Source organism: Macaca thibetana, chromosome 5 (genome assembly GCF_024542745.1).
Source record: "Macaca thibetana thibetana isolate TM-01 chromosome 5, ASM2454274v1, whole genome shotgun sequence".
Taxonomy (NCBI): Eukaryota; Metazoa; Chordata; class Mammalia; order Primates; family Cercopithecidae; genus Macaca; species Macaca thibetana.
This window is the reverse complement of record NC_065582.1, coordinates 75,160,881-75,181,126: the sequence shown is the minus strand read 5'-3', so window position 1 is coordinate 75,181,126 and position 20,246 is coordinate 75,160,881. Positions and strand designations below refer to the sequence as shown.

At 36.9% G+C, this 20,246-nt stretch overlaps 1 long non-coding RNA gene across 1 annotated transcript in view; it reads left to right on the top strand.

The window, feature by feature from the left end:
• Nucleotides 1-20,246, top strand: part of LOC126955637 (uncharacterized) — a 90,529-nt gene that overhangs the window by 25,258 nt on the left and 45,025 nt on the right. The gene's annotated exons all lie outside the window — the stretch shown is intronic.

Below are 20,246 nucleotides of genomic sequence, written 5' to 3'. Positions count from 1 at the left end.
AGGTTACCTCCCCACCTTCTCCTTGCTGATTTCTCTTCTCATCATCTTTCTTGACTATCTTTTCTCTCATCAGCAGCTGTAAGTATAGGACACCAGATATCCTGCCGGCTCAGTAGTTAGGACATTTCACACAAGGGATGATCAGCAGTCACAACTTAGTGAAAGGGGTAGTGTTTTTGGCATCCTCCATCTTGTAGGATGAGAGAGAATATATTGGATGCTTCTCACCAATGGGAGGAGTAAGAGAAGCTGCTCCACAAATTCTCATTCCCATCAATAATGACTTCTAGTCTGCCTTCATTTTATGTAGTCCAGAGGAAGTAAGCAAGTAAAGGGTTGGAACGATGAAGAGCTCCAACTGTGCTGAAATAGTGCCCTGTAGCAAGCCTCTCTTGAATGTGATTGAGCCCACAGGTGGTAGTTTTTTGACTTTAGAATTTGATATTACTTGACTTTAGACTGTGGATTCTTTCATCAATTCTGGGAAAATAAGAAAATGCATTTGCATTATTTGACTTTAGACTGTAGATTCTAGGCTTTAATTCTGGGACAATAAGAAGTTTTTCTACCGGTATTCTACAACAGTGCAATAGTGACATAACTTATCATCAAAGAACAAAAATTTTCATTTGCATAAATATTAGCATATAACTAACATCACTGAATTCTCTGTATCATATTAAAACTAACGTTTGCAATGAAACAATTTAAGTTTTAAAAAATGGAAAACTGGTTGTTGGAGATAGTATAAAAATATAAATAATATTAGAAATAAACCATAAAGGTAAGGCTTGTGAAGTTAAATATAGGTGTATTAGTCTGTTCTCATTCTGCTAATAAAGACATACCCAAGACTGGATAATTTATGAAGGAAAGAGGTTTAATTGGCTCACAGTTTCCACATGGCTGAGGAAGCCTCATAATCATGGCAAAAGGAAAACAAGATACATCTTACATGGCAGCAGGCAAGGGAGCTTGTGCAGGGAAACTCTCCATTAAAAAACCATCAAATCTCATGAGACTTATTCACTACCACGAGAACAGAATGGAGGATACTGCCCTCATGATTCAATTATATCCACCTGGCCCTGCCCTTAACACATGAAAATTATTACAATTCAAGGTGAGATTTGGGTGGGGACACAGCCAAATCATATCAATGGGCAAGATCATTATTCTAGTTGCACAATTGTTCTGAATGAGTAGTGAAGAGAGCCATTCAAACTGAGAGATTCTGGGTTGTTAATTTCCTTTATAAATTCAATTTTGTGTTTCTGAGATGTATCCTATTCTACACTTCATTGAATTTAGAGGGAAAATTCTTTTTACATTTTCATTTCTAGTCTCTCTATTTCTTAACTAGATTAGTATAATGATAATATAAATTTTGGGTAGCTATGCAAAGTATTGTAATCCAGTCTTTCTATATGTTAGTATAAGAAAATGGCAAGTTACTTCCCCATAGAATATTGATCCAAAAGTATAATTAAGTAAAAAATCAATTTAAGTTCTTGTCTTCTCATCTGATGGCCAAAGTTTAATAAGATTTGTTTTTACTTAATGTTTATTTATTTATGAGTTCTTACTGATTTCATACTAATAGTTAATTTCAGACTTTTGTCTTTTAAGATTGATGTGTAGATGAACTACTAACATTAATGTCAAGTCCAGTATCTTTCAAAACCATTATATTTCTTTAGAAAAGAGAAAGAAATGGAGAAATTCCAATTTAAAATTATGACAACAGCCTTATCCATTGACAAAATTCTCAATTATTGGAAAGCAAACAGTAGTTAGAACAAAGTGAAGATTGACTTTGATGTAATGCTCAGTATATATCTATGGATGAATTTATTAAGCCTGTAGTTGCTGTAATTGGGAGAAACAATAGCTCTTGAAAACACAGCTAAAGTTTATGAATGACTCTTGCCTGGTGCAACAACTTAACGAGCTCTCTGGGGAGGGTTTATCACAAATATCTAAATCATATAAATTGCTTCCAGCTGGATTAGCAATAGTTGGTCTGTTCCTGAAGTTTCCAGATGAAGTTAAAACAAAAGGCAATACTTTTCACAATTCCGCAAAACCACACCCTGAAAAAGAGAAATCATTTTTAAAAGTTTTATTTTATGGAAGAAATGTGTCTTCAAGATACATTCCCAGAGCTTTGTTTTGAAATTACCTGTTACCTTGTGTATTATTCAGAAGCAAACATTTGTGAAACTCTTTTCAAATTACTTCGACTTTTTACTTTTCCACTGGCTATTTGGCCAGATAACTGATGTGACAGAGGCTTAGATTTTAACCATTGTGTGGTGATAAAAACACAAGGGTTGATTTATCTTTGTGGTGGGGTATTACTTATGACCACAGAATTTTAGATTGTCACCTGAGATTTTGGTTCCCTCAATTATTAATTTTGCATTTTTTTCTAAAGTAATTAATGATTAAAATGCATAGGACCTCTTTCCCAACCCACCTATTTAAAAACCCTATCATTCATGGAAAGAAACAAATCTTAATTTAAGTTCCTCAAGTTGCATTCTTCGGGTTTTAATATATAAAGGAAGAATGAAGAATTCTTTTTTGGCAAGCACTATTGTTAACTGATTTCCTATTCTTCTTTTCCAGAAAACTCTAGTGGATGTATATAATTTATTTCAATAGGCTAAAAAACATTACTGTCATAAAAGTTTACTTTTGTTCATTTTTTATGGTTTTGGAAAAGCTAAAATACTGTACATCATTATGTTATTTGTGAACATGCTTTCCTATTCCAATGTTCAACATGCTTTAATGATTCAAGCAGACACTCCTTGGGTCATCTGGTGTCCCTCTTCCTGCCACCTATAGTCTTGGAAGAGTTTAAAGTATGAGCCAATGTCAATATCATGGTTTCTCATACTCTTTATTCCTAAACACCAGGGCTTTTTGAAGTATAGCTGACTCAATGTTTTAAGATCAGATAAATAAGAATGGGCTTGAAATATCTTGATGTTATCAAAATCAAGAATACTTTCAGCAATATCAGAGGTGATATGGAAAAGGGCAAGGCTGGGGAGGAGGCCCTGGTCTGTGAGAAGGCTTCTCAGGACCCAGTGTATAAGGTAACATCAGAAAAGAAAATAAAAATGATCAAATTAAATTCAAAGAAGTTGTCTGTTAAAGCAGACATGATTCCATTGTAAAACTGTATCAGGCGGGGCACCAGGGCTCACACCTGTAATCCCAGCACTTTGGGAGGCTGAGGTGGGTGGATCACCTGAGGTCAGGAGTTTGAGACCAGCCTGGTCAACATGGTGAAACCCTGTCTCTACCAAAAATATAAAAATTAGCTGGGCATGGTGGTGGGTGCCTGCAATTCCAGCTACTTGGGAGACTGAGTCAGGAGAATCACTTAAACCTGGGAGGCAGAGGTTGCAGTGGCTGAGATTGTATCATTGCACTCTAGCCTGGGCAACAAAAGTGAAACTCTGTTAAAAAAAAAAGAAAAAAGAAAAAAAAAGAAAAACAACCCAAAAAACAGAAACTGTATTAGTTCATTCTTACACTCCTATGAAGAAATACCCTAAACTGGACAATTTATAAAGGATAGAGGTTTAATTGAGTCACAGTTCTGCAGGGCTGGGGAAGCCTCAGGAAACTTACAATCATGGCAGAAGGGGAAGCAAACATGTCCTTCTCCACATGGCAGCAGCAAGGAGAAGTACAGAGTAAAGTTGGGGGGAAAGACTTTTATAAAGCCATCAGATCTCATGAGAATTCACTCACTATCAGGAGAACAGCATGGTGGTAACTGCTCCCATGATTCAATTACCTCCCACCTGATCCCTTCCATGACACATGGGGATTATGGGAACTACAATTCAAGTTGAGATTTGGGTGGAGACACAGCCAAACCACATAAAAAACTGAAAAAGCTCAAATTAAAAAGTGGTTGGGGTTTCCAATATGGTCAAATAGGAACACCTCCAGTCTGCAGCTCCCAGCGAGATCCATGTACAAGATGGGTGATTTATGCATTTTCAACTGAGGTACCAGGTTCATCTCACTGAGACTGGTTGGACAGTGGGGGCAGCCCAGGGAGGGTGAGCTGAAGCAGGGCGGTGCATCGCGTCACCTGGGAAATGCAAGGGGTCAGGTGATTTCCCTTTCATAGCCAAGGGAAGAAATGAGTGACTGTACCTGCAACAACGGTACACTCCCATACTCCCACTGTACTTTTCCCAAGGTCTTAGCAACCAGCAGATCAGGAGTTTCCCTCCTGTACCCGGCTCAAAGGGTCCCATGCCCATGGAGCCTTGCTCACTGCTAGTGCAGCAGTCTGAGATCGACCTGCTAGGCTGCAGCCTGGTGGGGGGAGGGGCGTCCACCATTGCTGAGGCTTGAGTAGGTAAACAAAGGGGCCCAGAAGTTCAAACTGGGCAGAGCCCACCTCTCCGCATGGCCTACTGCCTCTACAGACTCCATCTCTGCGGGCAGGGCATAGCTGAACAAAAGGCAGCAGACAACTTCTGCAGACTTAAATGTCCTTGTCTGACAGCTCTAAAGAGAGCAGTGGTCCTCTCGGCACAACGTTCAAGCTCTGAGAATGGACAGACTGCCTCCTCAAGTGGGTCCCTGACCCCTGTGTAGCCTGACTGGGAGACACCTCCCAGTAGCAGCCGATAGGCACTTCATACATGTGGGTGCCCCTCTGGGACGAAGCTTCCAGAGGAAGGATCAGGCAGCAATATTTGCTGTTCTGCAATATTTGCTGTTCTGCGGCCTCTGCTGGTAATACCCAGGCAAACAGGGTCTGGAGTGGAACTCCAGCAAACTCCAACAGATCTGCAGTTGAGGGTCCTGACTGTTAGAAGGAAAACTAACAAACAGAAAGGAATAGCATCAACATCAACAAAAAAGACATCCACACCAAAATCCCATCTGTAGGTCACCAACATCAAAGACTAAAGGTAGATAAAACCATAAATACAGGGAGAAACAAGAGCAGAAAAGCTGAAAATTCCAAAATTCAGAGCACCTCTTTTCCAAAGGATAGCAGCTCCTCACTAGCAACCAAACAAAACTGGATGGAGAATGACTTTGACAAGTTGACAGAAGTAGGCTTCAGAAGGTCGGTAATAATAAACTTCTTCGAGCTAAAAGAATATGTTCTAACCCATTGCAAAGAAGCTAAAAACCTTGAAAAAAGGTTAGATGAATGACTAACTGGAATCAACAGCATAGAGAAGACCTTAAATGACCTGACGGAGCCAAAAACCACAGCATAAGAACTTTGTGACACATGCACAAACTTCAATAGCTGATTTGATCAAATGGAAGAAAAGATATCAGTGATTGAAGATCAAATTAATGAAATAAAGGGAGAAGACAAGATTAGAGAAAAAAGACTAAAAAGAAATGAACAAAGCCCTAAGAAATATGGGACTATGTGAAAAGATGAAATCTACGTTTGATTGGTGTACCTGAAAGTGATGGGGAGAATGGAACCCAGTTGGAAAACACTCTGCAGGATATTATCCAGGAGAACTTGCCCAACCTAACAAGGCAGGCCGACATTCAAATTCAGGAAATACAGAGAACACCACAAAGATACTCCTCGAGAAGAGCAACCCCAAACACATAATTGTCAGATTCACCAAAGTTGAAATGAAGGAAAAAATGTTAAAGGCAGTCAGAGAGAAATGTCAGGTTTCCCACAAAGGGAAGCCCATGAGACTAACAGCGGATCTCTTGGCAGACACCCTACAAGCCAGAAGAGAGTAGGGGACTAATATTCAACATTCTTAAAGAAAAGAATTTTCAACCCAGAATTTCATATCAAGCCAAACCAAGCTTCATAAGTGAAGGAGAAATAAAATCCTTCACAGACAAGCAAATGCTGAGAGATTTTGTCACCACCAGGCCTGCCTTACAAGAGGTCCTGAAGGAAGCACTAAATATGGAAAGGAAAAACCAGTACCAGCCACTGCAAAACATGCCAAATTGTAAAGATCGTTGATGCTAGGAAGAAACTGCATCAACTAACAGGCAAAATAACCAGTTAACATCATAATGATAGGATCAAATTCACACATAACAATATTCACCTTAAATATAAATAGGCTAAACACCAGAATTAAAACGCACAGACTGGCAAATTGGATAAAGAGTCAAGACCCGACAGTGTGCTATATTCAGGAGACCCAACTCACATGCAGAGACACAGATATGCTCAAAATAATCTCATGGGAGACTTTAACAACCCACTGTCAATATCAGACAGATCAACAAGACAGAAAGTTAACAAGGATATCTAGGACTTGAACTTAGCTCTGGCCCAAGCCGACCTAATAGACATCTACAGAACTCTCCGTCCCAAGTTAACAGAATATACACTCTTCTCAGCATCACATCACACTTACTCTAAAATTGACCATGTAATTGGAAGTAAAGCACTCCTCAGCAAAGGTAAAAGAACAGATATCACAACAAACTGTCTCTCAGACCACAGTGCAATCAAATTAGAACTCAGGATTAAGAAATTCACTCAAAACCACACACCTACATGGAAATTAACAACCTGCTCCTGAACGACTATTGGGTAAATAACAAAATGAAGGCAGAAATAAAGATGTTCTTTGAAACCAATGAAAACAAAGACACAATTTGTGAATTTGATTCACAGCCAAATTCTACGACAGGTAGAAAGAGGAGCTGGTACCTTTTTTTTCTGAAACAATTCCAATCAATAGAAAAAGAGGGAATCCTCCCTAACTCATTTTATAAGGCCAGCAACATCCTGATACCAAAGCCTGGCAGAGACACATACAAAAAAGAGGATTTTAGACCAATATCCCTGATGAACATCAATGCGAAAATCCTCAATAAAATACTGGTAAAACGAATCCAGCAGCACATTAAAAAGCTTATCCACCACGATCAAGTCTGTTTCATCCCTGGGATGCAAGGCTGGTTCAACATACACAAATCAATAAATATAATCCATCACATAAACAGAATCAATGACAAAAACCACATGATTATCTCAATAGATGCAGAAAAGGCCTTTGACAAAATCCAACAGCCCTACATGCTAAATAGTCTCAAAAAACTAGTTATTGATGGAATGTATCTCAAAATAATAAGAGCTATTTATGACAAACCCACAGCCAATATCATACTGAATGGGCAAAAACTGGAAGCATTCCCTTTGAAAACTGAAACAAGACAAGAACAGATGCAGAAGATGGGTGATTTCTGCATTTCCAACTGAGGTACCTGGTTCATCTAGTTGGGATTGGTTGGACAGTGGGTGCAGCCCATGGAAGGTGAGCCAAAACAGGCTGGGGTATCACCTCACCCAGGAAGCGCAAGGGGTCAGGGGATTTCCCTTTCAAGACAAGACAAGGATGCCCTCTATCAACACACCTATTCAACATAGAGTTGGAAGTTTTGGCCTGGGCAATCAGGCAAGATAAAGAAATAAAGAGTATTCAGTTAGGAAAAGAGGACGTCAAATTGTCCCTGTTTGAAGATGACATGATTGTATATTTAGAAAACCCCATAGTCTCAGCCCCAAATCTCCTTAAGCTGGTAAGCAACTTCAGCAAAGTCTCAGGATACAAAATCAATGTGCAGAAATCACAAGCATTCCTATACATCAATAACAGACAAACGGCCAAATCATGAGTGAACACCCATTCACAATTGCTACAAAGAGAATAAAATACCTAGGAATCCAACTTACAAGGGATTTGAAAGACCTCTTCAGAGAGAACTACAAACCACCGCTCAACGAAATAAAAGAGGACACAAACAAATGGAAGAACATTCCATGCTCATGGATAGGAAGAATCAATATCGTGAAAATGGCCATAATGCCTAAGGTAATTTCTAGATTCAATGCCATCCCCATCAAGCTACCAATGACGTTCTTCACAGAATTGGCAAAAACTACTTTAAAGTTCATACGGAACCAAAAGAGAGCCCACATAGATAAGACAATCCTAAGCAAAAAGAACAAAGCTGGAGGCATCACACTACCTGACTTCAAACTATAGTACAAGCCTACAGTAACCAAAACAGCATGGTACTGGTACCAAAACAGAGATATAGACCAATGGAACAGAACAGAGCCCTCAGAAATAATACCACACATCTACAACTATCTGATCTTTGACAAACCTGACAAAAACAAGAAAAGGGGAAAGGATTCCCTATTTAATAAATGGTGCTGGGAAAACTGGCCAGTTATATCTAGAAAGCTGAAAGTGGATCCCTTCCTTATACTTTATACAAAAATTAACAGATGGATTAAAGACTTAAATGTAAGACCTAAAACCATAAAAATCTAGAAGAAAACCTAGGCAATACCATTCAGGACATAGGCGTGGGCAAAGAAAGACTTCATGACTAAAACACCAAAAGCAATGGCAATAAAAGCCAAATTAGACAAATGGGATCTAATTAAACTAAAGAGCTTCTGCACAGCAAAAGAAACTACCATCAGAGTGAAGAGGCAACCTACAGAATGGGAGAACATTTTTTGCAATCTACCCACCTGACTAAGGGCTAATATTCAGAATCTACAAAGAACTTAAATAAATTTACAAGAAAAAAAAAAAAACCCCATCAAAAGCTGGTGAAGGATATGAACAGACACTTCTCAAAAGAAGACATCTGGCTGGGTGCGGTGGCTCATACCTGTAATCCCAGCACTTTGGGAGGCTGAGGCAGGTGGATCACGAGGTCAGGAGATCGAGACCATCCTGATTAATACTGTGAAACCCCATCTCTACCAAAAATACAAAAAGTTAGCCAGGCATGGTGGTGGGTGCCTATAGTCCCTGCTACTAGGGAGGCTGAGGCAGGAGAATGGTGTGAACTTGGGAGGCGGAGCTTGCAGTGAGCTGCGATCACGCCACTGCACTCCAGCCTGGGCGACAGAGCAAGACTCCATCTCAAAAAAAAAAAAAAAAAAAAAAAAGAAGACATCTATGCAGCCAAGAGACACATGAAAAAATGCTCACCATCACTGGTCATCAGAGAAATGCAAATCAAAACCTCAATGAGATACCATCTCATGCCAGTTAGAATGGCAATCATTAAAAAGTCAGGAAACAACAGATGCTGGAGAGGATGTGGAGAAATAGGAACACTTTTACACTGTTGGTGGGAGTGTAAATTGGTTCAACCATTGTGGAAGACAGTGTGGCAATTCCTCAAGGATCTAGACCTAGAATTACCATTTGACCCAGCAATCCTATTACCGGGCATATACCCAAAGGATTATAAATTATGCTGCCATAAAGACACATGCACACTTATGTTTATTGTGGCATTATTCACAATAGCAAAGACTTGGAACCAACCCAAATGTCCATCAATGATAGATTGGGTTAAGAAAATGTGGCACATATACACCATGGAATACTATGCAGCTATAAAAAATGATGAGTTCATGTCCTTTGCAGGGACATGGATGAAGCTGGAAACCATCATTCTCAGAAACTATTACAAAGACAGAAAACCAAACACCATATGTTGTCACTCATAGGTGGGAACTGAATAATGAGAACACGTGGACACAGGGCGGGGAATATCACACACTGGGTCCTGTCATGGAGTTGGGGGCTGGAGGAGGGATAGCATTAGGAGAAATACCTAATGTAAATGACGAGTTGATGGGTGCAGCAAACCAACATGGCACATGTGTACATATGTAACAAACCTGCACATGGTGCACATGTATCCTAGAACTTAAAGTATAAATAAAAAAAAAAAAAGAAATTCCAAGCAAAAAAAAAAAAAAGAAAAAATTCACACACACACACACACACACACAGACACACACACACACACACACACACACTGGTTAGAATGCTCATGTATGTTTCCAGTGTTTATATAAATATGCAATATATTGAACAATCTAAATTATTTGAGACATACACTAAAGTTTTGATCAATTATAGATACTTTATAGAAGTCAATTTCTCTTTTTTAATGGAGATGATAATTTTGACACAGACATATGTAAACGATGAGAAAAATACCTGACTTTCAAGGTGAGAGTTATATTTGAATTAGTTAAGAAAAATAAAATGTCAGCAAACTGAAGGAAAAGAGGATAGATTTACAACACCTTGTAAAAAATAGGCAAAATAAGATGATGGAAGCTTCAGAATGCTTATATTTTATAAGCACAAAATCTCACAAAAGTGAGATTATCTGAGAATATAGAGTTAATTTGACCAGGTAGAGTTAGGTTTTGAGGAAGTGAATTGTACATTTAGGTTGCCCTGGCAACAGGGGTATCTTCTTATGCTGACATTATAATTGGAAAAACCATTTGAAAATTAAGTAAACTGTAATTAGAGGTGGCCCGATCTCCCTTGGAGGTACAATTGGAAAAGGGTTTGGGGCAGGTTTATGCCATCCACAAAAATGAAGTCATGAGAGAGAACAGTTGAGTTGTGCTTAGAAGAGAGAAATTGGGCCTTATACTCAAGAGTATCTGAGTATGGCACAAATCTTTTGCTTTTTTCCCACTGATTTCAGTTGAAGTTGGGGAAAATAAATAGATTGCATAGATGTATGTTTACATTGTCTCAACTGCTGTATATTAGTTAGAATCACTGCTGGAATGGAACTTTGGACTTGGAAACAGTGGGAACTCATTGTTTTCTGGATGCTTGTGAAAGGCGACTTTTGACTCAAGGTCTCACAGCAGTCTGTGCTCTGGATGCTTCTCTAGCTCTTATTAGCACGTGGAGACTGGATATATTCCAGGCTTACAATGATTCTACTTCTATTACATTTCTTTCAGTATGAGGAAACACATTGTCTTCAGAGGCCACAACATTCCACTAAAAGCTGCACTTTTGCTAGAAAGTTCTTTCTTATTCTGAGGTGAAATTTACCTCCCAGTAACTTTAATTGATTAGAGTCACCTATAGCAGTTTTAAAAACATTTTAATCTACTCTTGAGCTTTAATGACTTTAAGCGAATGCCTCTTATACAGTAATGTGTTTAACATGATATGTTTAAATATGTCTGTTAGCAATTGTGCTTTTATTAACTATTATAAATGAGAATAATATATTCCTATTATTAGCAATAATATTCTATCATTACTTGCACTTATGTATTTATCACTTTATATTTTTATAAACACATAGGTACAGCAATTTCCCTGCCTACGAGTCTCTCCAGGCTGGAGAATAAGTGTGAGGTACTGAGAGGAGAGGAGAAGTAAGGTTGAACTCATCATTTGATTGATTTCAGGCTTTTTATTCTTTGTTGCTCTGTTAACCACCTACAGCCAAAGAATGAGGTTAGTCTCAGATGGTACTCAGATGGGATGCATCAAGCTTGAGGGGATCAGTGACATCTATTTTTAAACATTATGATTTGTGAAAAATCAATTTTGCCTTTTGCTCCCCTGTTTTGATTTAGTCCAATTCTCTCTTTTTGTAGAAAACTAAGCCTCTGTACAAATGGCTGGTCTAAGAGCATCACAGCTTTCCTACAAAGTTGTCGTTTTTCTCATCTTAAAAAAACCCCGAAAAATCTGGTCTGACTAGTAAAACATTGGTGTTTTGTTGTTGTTGTTTTTCTCTGTAGAGGATATACACCAGCAACGTGAAGCCTCTAGCTACCTATTTTGGTTTCTCTTATATATCAAGATTGCCTGTTTGATCCAGAGAAAGGGAGCAAAATAAATGAAATGAAGTCATTGATGTTTTTATGTAATTGGCATTTTCTCTCTTTTCACACACAATTAGATGGAGTTCATTCTGTAATACTGGCTTAATCCCTGCTACTAGAGAATTTCAAAGACAACTCATGCTGTGAATGTGAGGTGAGAGCTAGGTGAATGATTAAAATAGGGCAAATTTGACCCTATTGCTATTATTTCTAAGAGCTATGGTAGAATCGTATCTTGAAGGATACTTCAAAGTTCTCTAAAGAAAAAATAAATAATAATAGGAACACTACTAACAGTACATTTTCTAGGATAAAGGCACGTTAGATCATTTGAGAATAGTTAATTGAAATGACAGACTTTAGAGTCAGGTTTCAGAAATGTATATTTTGCATGCAAATAGTATAGACAATACTTTTTAGCGTAAGAGAAAACACAGCAACTACCGGGTAAATTTTCAAGGATTTATTTGGCAGTATTTCATGAGCATGTACAGCATCCAAATAAGCTAATAAAATGCTTCAACTCAGTAAACAGCTGCTTACAAAAGGATTTTAAAGATAAATATCAAAAGAGAAAGATGCTTTAAAGGTTAAATAAATTATGGAGTAAATTAGCATTAATAACAAGTTATAAGGAAATTAGAATATTTTTCATAATGTTCACTGTTCCATAATGAATTGTTCACAACAAATAAATCTTGATTAAAGCAAGATTTGTTTATGAATTGTAAAGAAAATGAAATAATTTATAGTAGAAATAATGGTCAAAAGGTGGTTAGAGGGAAAAGGAGAAATACAGTATATTAATAACCTGAAGTTTATTAAAATTTTTATTTGTTTTTAGTAAGAATGAGTAGGTGAAATTTACAAGTGAAGTTAGATAACAAAATAGCTATTGTTTCTTCAAATTCAGTTATCTTAAGACAATTGAAAGTAATTCAAAATATATGCCACAAAAATTCTCCCATAACACAGTGTTAATTAGGTAATATGACAAACGCATCAACACCTTAAAATTAATGGAATATGATTTAATAAACTACTTTTTGCTTGAGAGGATTAGTGTAGTTTAATTGAAAACAATGCTACATCTCTTTATTCACAAGTATTCAAATTAAATTTTATATTAATTTTACTTACAAAAATAATCATGTATATAAAATAGGAAAAATGCAGGCAATCAGAAAATGATATTCACTAATGTAACTCACAATTCACAAAGCACAGCCTTGTATATTATTTTATTGTGCAGGGTAGTAACATGAATTCACTTAAACTGACATCCTGTCAGTATTTGTCTTTTTCCACTAGGAAACATAACAAGACAAATGTTTGAGCTGCAAACACATTTTCTCATTTAATAGCCACTAACAGCCATAATTAATTCTTGGAAACTGTAATTCAATCAAGTGTGATTATAATTAAACATATACACACAAAGATGATTATGAGTCTTTCTGGCAATAGTAAATAAAGTTATCTGTTGTTGAAATATGATCACTATTTTTGACTATCGGTAAAAGTATTAATTTCTGGTCAACAGTCATTTTCACTCTTAGATTAGGCTGGAATATAAGTGGCTATGTGGAAATATGCATCCTAGTATAAAAGTTTGCCCAAAGATTTTTTTAAAGATAGGTACACAGACTCTAATTTATTAAATTTCAACATATGAGTTTGGTTAGTTTTTAAAAATATTAAAGAGATTATAATTACAAAGAGGGAGAAGGGAAAATAAAGATGACAAAGAGAAAAGAGCTAGAGAAGGAGGGAGAGATGAATAGGCAGAGGAAATAGTGGTGGGGTGGAGTGGAGCAATGCAGAGAAATACAAGGATAGTCACTACAAAGATAAGAACAATAGAGAAGAATTCAAGGGGAATCATGTTACCTCAGTAGAAGACTCTATAATCAGAAAGCCATAAATATGGGACCCACTATTTTTTAACTTAAATTATTTGATAGGAATTGAGGTTAGACTGTAATATTGGACACGACTCAATTGTGAATTCAACGCATATGTAGATTTTATTGCACTTACCATTCAATATGATTATTCACATCACCTGTTTCATAATTTAATTTTAAAAAACTGGATTTAAACTATTAAAAATTATAAAATTAATTACATTCAGCCTCAACCTGTTGAAACAAACCTGCTAGCATGACCCCTGGTGGTAGTCATCTATAATATGTATTAGGGCTGGATATTTAGGTCCCAGAAATTTCTGCATGCTGGTTAATATGATTAAAAAAAATAGGGTGGGTAAATTAGGCCTTTCTGTTCTGTGTTTCATGTTAATTGAATATTACAGTGTGCAAGACACTCTGCTAGGCATGTATTAGTTTTATTCCTGGATTTGGGCAAATATCTGGGAATGGAATTGCTATGATATATATATATATATATATATCTCATATAAATATATATATATCGTAGACTCCGGTAGTGGTGAGAAGTATAACAAACACAGAGAAGTACATAAACTCTAGTTATATAGATAATGAAGTTTAGAAAACTGAACATATAACCACAAGCAGCACAGAGACAAAAATATTAGCAGAACCCCAGAAGTCCCTCTTGTGCCCCTTCTAGTAACCCCTCAACACGTCCCCCTCAATAGAATAACATTCCATTATATGAGAATATCACAATTTGTTTACTCATTCTCTTGCTGATGAATAATTAAGTGTGCTTTTCAGTGTTAGGATACTATAAATAGTGCTTCTATGAATTATATCTTTACATGATTTTTGGTGAATATCTATACACGCATTTCTCCAGGGTATATTCCTAGGAATAAAATTGCTGAGTTATAGGGATATAAATGTTAAACTTTCATTGATACAGCCAAAACGTTTTCTGATGTGGTTATATTAGTTTACACTCTCACCAACACTTCCACTCAGTTGTTCCACATACTTACCAACACCTGGTACTATCTTTTTCATTTTAGCCTTTCTGATACAAATGTACTGGCATAGCATTATGATTTTAATTTACACTTCTCTAATGCCTAATGATTTTTAGCACATTTTCATATATTGACTGTGCATTTGTGTGTCATCTTTTGTGAGGACTCTTTCCATTATTTTCTCTTATTGATTTGTAGGAGTTCATTATATATTCTGGAGACTTTTTGTTGTTATATTTATTGTGAATAATTATTCTAGCTCCTGGCTTGCATTTAGCAGCTTTTTTGAGGAATAATTTACATGTCATACAGTTGCCCATTGTAACTATACAGTTCAGTGATTTTTTTTTAGTACATCATGCAGATGTACAATCATCCCTACGATTCAGTTTTAAGGTACCTCCTTCACCCTGAAGTTTCCCTCATACCTGTTTTCTGTCAGTCCCTGCTTCAACTTCCATCTGCAACCACTGATCTATGTCAGAAAGTGAATATTCTCATGTTTCTGCATAGTTAGGACTTTCTGACAAATGTTACTGGCACCTGGGTCAAAGGAAAAGCTCGGACGTTGAAGTGTCTTACACGGGGAATTATCTGCTCTTAAAGAGTAATAAAACTTATTTCTGTCAGAGCCAACTGTTTGCATTTTGGGGTACTTTCCCCTCTCTTTTCTTCAGAACATTTATTTACAGTCCAAAGGACTCTAAAAGACCAGGGAGCAAATGTTTCTCTCTCAGGAAGGGAGGAGAGGGGGGGCATTTTATTTATATTTTTATATGTATACACACACACACACATATGTGTGTGTATATATATATATTTCCAGATTCATAATTTTAGGCTTCCTCTCCTATGATGCGACTCCTGTACATGTAGTGCTAAACATGTGGCTTTCCTTGCATCACCTATGTGACACTGCTGCCGTTGCTGTAATGAACAATGATGACTCTGAGTTCCAGAAACTTCATGGTTGCATTCAGGATAACAAGGAATAAATACAGATCATAAAAACTTACCAAGTTTACTGACAAGAATGGGATCCTGTTTGAAACGTGGTTTTCTGAAAGAGATAGAGGATGGCCCCCAGGCTAACTAACAGGATTTGAAAGAAGACAGCAAGAGCCAATAGCAGACAGATTGAAAGGATTGGAAGACAACTGTTGGTTGAAGGCTGGGGGTAGGTTGGAACAAGCAGCCCAAATGGTTTTAGGTTTTAGAGAAGGCTTTTAGTTTTTGCCTTCTCCTAGCAAGAGAAGAAAGGGTCCAGGAATTCCCAACGTTGGGCTTTTGGTGGGTGGGTAGAGAATGTTAGAAATCTATGTTGTTCACTCCTCTATGTAAGAAGAGAAGAAATACCCAAGGTAGGCTTTGGATAGGTTCCAAATAGAAGTTAGAAGTTACCTTATTCACTGCTCTCTCTTCTGGGCAGAAAGAGAAAGCATTAATTAGTTCCCAAAGCTGAAGCGGCTTTGGACATTGCAGCTGCTAAACTGCTTGGACCTGAAGGGAGAGGTCGCTCACTTACTCAGGTGGGAACAATTTGTTGGCTTCCTGATTGCTCACTCCCACTCTGATCTCAGCTCCTTGAAGATTTAGGGGTGGGGCTCAGGTCTTCTCGTCACCAGAAGGCTGAGATAGCTCTACACATTCATCCCTTTATGCTGGGAGAACTTTGGAAGGGAGGAATTCACTTGTTGATACCTCTGTTGTGTTGGACATAGCTATAATGTGCCTAGTTCTGTGGCAGAAACGGATGTGGGACTTGGGTATGGAGAAGGGTGCCAAGAAAGGAAAATGTGGAGTTATGGTTGCATGTGAGTTCAGAAAGAAATAGCCCTAGCACAGCCGGGATGCTGAGAAGTGCAGAGGCAAGGGGCCAAATAAAAAGGTAAGGGGAAAAACCTCTCCACCCACCTCACCTAGTCTCCACTGCCACTGCAGCCGCCATGGCTCCCAGCTGGGAGAGAGCACGATTCCTCAGAAGCTGTTTACCTTAATCTCTGAAACACTATGTTAACTGTTAGGATCTTGAGCAAAACTTGAAGAAAAGAAAAAAAAAGTTTAATAAAACACTGTATTGTTTTGTTGCTATTATGTCTGACTGTATAGTAGAAATAATTGCAGGACTTTTTATGCTTGTAATTCCCCACCTCATAGGTGGTAGAGGGGATTATTTAATCAGGAATAACTAAAAATAGAGAAGTTTTAGTGGGATCTGCCTTAGAGACAGAATAACTCGCTGACTGAGGACTTAACGCTGTTTGCCCAAAGGAAGCCTCTGGAAATTCTGGTGATGATGACATAAAAAATATGATTTCAGATACTAAATTAAATCAAGACTTTTTAAAAACCTTGGTTATAAAAAGTTTTTTTTCTCACAGTTGTTTAGGATTTAGAAGGTCAGCTGAAGGTATTCCCTCTTCATCCTCCATGTTCAACCCTGGAGTTGAAGGACTTTAATTCTTAAAGCATTGTTTCTAGAAAGATTAATATGATGGAAGTGATATTAAAAATTATTTTTGGATTTTTATACTGAAAGACAAATTTTACTTTTGTTTGATTGTGCAATAAGATGCTCTCTATTTACAATTATCAGCTGAATAATTTCTACAAAGAGTGGATGGGTAGACATTTCTAATATGCCTTTGCTATTCTGTTGTTTGTTTTTCAATTATTGGGATTGATTTTACCTGAAATTGCATAAACCAACTGGCAAAAAATGTTACAGGATTGCAGTAAATTTGAATATAAGGAAATTTCAAATCATAGATATGAAATTGAAAGTTAGGTAAATACGTTCAAATCTACCTAATCCCCAAAGGCAACATTCAGGTTCTGTGCTTTAAATAATACCATGTTTAACCAATGAATCAACCAAATTCATAGAGATGCTATGACTAGTAAAATATTTAAGAAAAATATATCTTTAAAAAAGCAGAATTTCTGCTTTGCCATATTGGAGAGGTTTGTAATAGAATACCCAAGGATGTGAGGTATATTCCATTTGGCTTTATAATTCTATGAAGACATAGAGGTTTATTTGCTAATTATATTTTTTTCCTTTCATGATTTGGTACAAAAAGTTATTGACAATTTAAGCCCTCATCTCTTCTTTCTGGGAACTCATTTAAGCTAATGTATTCTGTAATATTCCAAGTAGCGTTAGAATAATCATGTTCTATCCTGTTATGTAATAAAGATGATAGATAAAATTTGCTCTCAATTTTGTATAATTTTTGCTTTGCTTTTGCTGTAACAGCATGTTCCTATAACTATACAATATTAGAGTTAGTTTTTTATAGTGTTAGAAATTTCTGCATTTCATATCATTGCTGCTAAAGGTATTAAGGATGATTAGTTCTATTTTTCAACAATGAAATCCCTGTACCAGAAATAAAAAGTGGAAACTTAGGCAAATGTGGCTGAACATATGGATAAATGTGATTATCTTATTTATTCACTCAAAAACATTGAGTGCTAAGTATGAGTAGGACACCATTTTATATACTGGCCATGCACATGTAAACAGAACTTATAGAAATCACTTTTCTTAAGAAGCTTATATTCTAGGGGAATGAAACAGACAATAAGGAAAACTTGTGAGTAAAATCTGAAGCATATTAAATGCTAACGAGGAAGATCAAGCTGGAAAGTGGGATAGCCATGGTGGGAGGATGGCAGGGATGAGGTGTTTGGTTATTGGGTTCATGGCTGCATCTTCTAGGAGAATGTACACTAAAAAGGCAGGGGCACACCCGAAGGCAAGGACTCTGCCTGATGTCACTTGCCATCACATCCCATGCACACCATTACACGAGGCACTTGACAAATGCTGAATGAATGGATGGATAAACTTGGTGTAGAGTGAATCCTCCCGTTATCCTGATCTACTCTTTTTTCACACTACTTTATATAGTATATAATGTTATAATTAGTTGTGTTTATTATTTATTGTCTGCTTCACTCAGCTGGAAGATAACCTGCCCAAGGGTAAGAATTTTTATTCATTTCATACACTTCTATATCCCAAGATCCTACAACATTGCCTGAGAGAGTAACATTCAGCATGCATTTATTGAATGAGTGAATGGATTCTATGAAGTCATTGCATGAGGAAATAAAGTAGCTATCAGTTTACCATAGAGGAATTGTGCTGCTTTTGGCAAGGAAACTTTTTCCTGCCAACATCACACATTCTGCTACTGACAAATTCACAATTTGTATGTTCAAAAATGGTATGAATAAAATGCTTAGGAAGCTAATCCTGACGCGAAATTCATGTGCCTTAGAAAATCAAGAAACACCTGCACATGAAAATACATAGCATTTTTAGTTATATTAGCCTTAAGCTGGAAACAACCCAAGTGTCCATTAACATGTGAAAGGATAAAAAATGGCATATCTATATAATAAAATACTGTTCAGTAATATAAAGAAATAATGTGGAGACATGCACGCTAATATGGTATATTCTCACAGAGGAATGTTGAAAGTACAAAAAAGTATAATTATTCAACTATCAATGACAGTGATCCTCTGTGCTTAAAAATTTTAAAAGGGGCCTGGTCAAGAAAACAAAACTATCCATTCAATTTTTAGAAAAATGAAGAAAGAGTATGTAAAAACAGATGAAACAAGTTCTTTAGTTAGACCTGACAGTTGACAGACCTGGGGTAGATGTTTTCACTGGCTGAAAGGTACTACAAATATTTTCGTTGTTGATGTTCTCATTGGAAGAAAATGTTTTTATATCCGTTCTCAACCCAGAAACACAGCCATATTCAAAAATTATTTTCTGACAAAGCTAATGAAGTTTCTTTTGAAGCCCTAAGAAAGATCAGAGGTTTGAAAGAGGTGCAGTTTACACTTGAAAGAACCACAGGCAGCCTAGAAACGCATCTTGAAGATCACAGTTTAGGAAACTAACACCTGAGAATGAATTCCCCATATTAACATGGCATCAGTGATTAGGGCACAAAACTCAAGGACACAGTGTTTTCCTTCCTGTCCATCTTGAAATTCCTAGTGATTTGCCAACAGCATTTTTAGAAACATTTTTGTTCATGACTTATATATGACTATTAGAAAGGATTTTAATTTCTTGAGGGCAAGACACTGAGACTTCTCGTAAACCACATCCTGCCTAGAGCCCTGGGCAGGTGGCAGGTACTCTTTAAAACAGCAATCAACATCCATGAAGCCATTTCCAGTAGAACACTGTGGGCTAAATTATTTTCACTGAGAAGATTATAATCATTTATAGAGAACTTAGAATTACACCACAATAGGTGATACCTACTGGTATTTCATAATCCTAATTTGCCTCTTTGCTTCTTTTTTTGTCTTTCTAGGAACTTCTAGAAGATTCTATTTTTACACTGTGTTTCCAATAACAGTATAGTTCCTCAGAATGCTAGTCCTGTGCATTGTGCCACAGAGAACAGTTTTATGGTGAAATTATGAAATACTGTATAACATTTTCCTTCTGTCAGGGTTACAATGCAAGCTAAGATTTTAAAAATTCTAACAAACATCTGCATTAAAGTGACTCCTTTGACTTTCTTTAACCCAACATCTCCCAAACTTACTTTCTTCAGAATTCTTTTTTAGTGTAAAGATGTCTATTTTTTAAAAGTG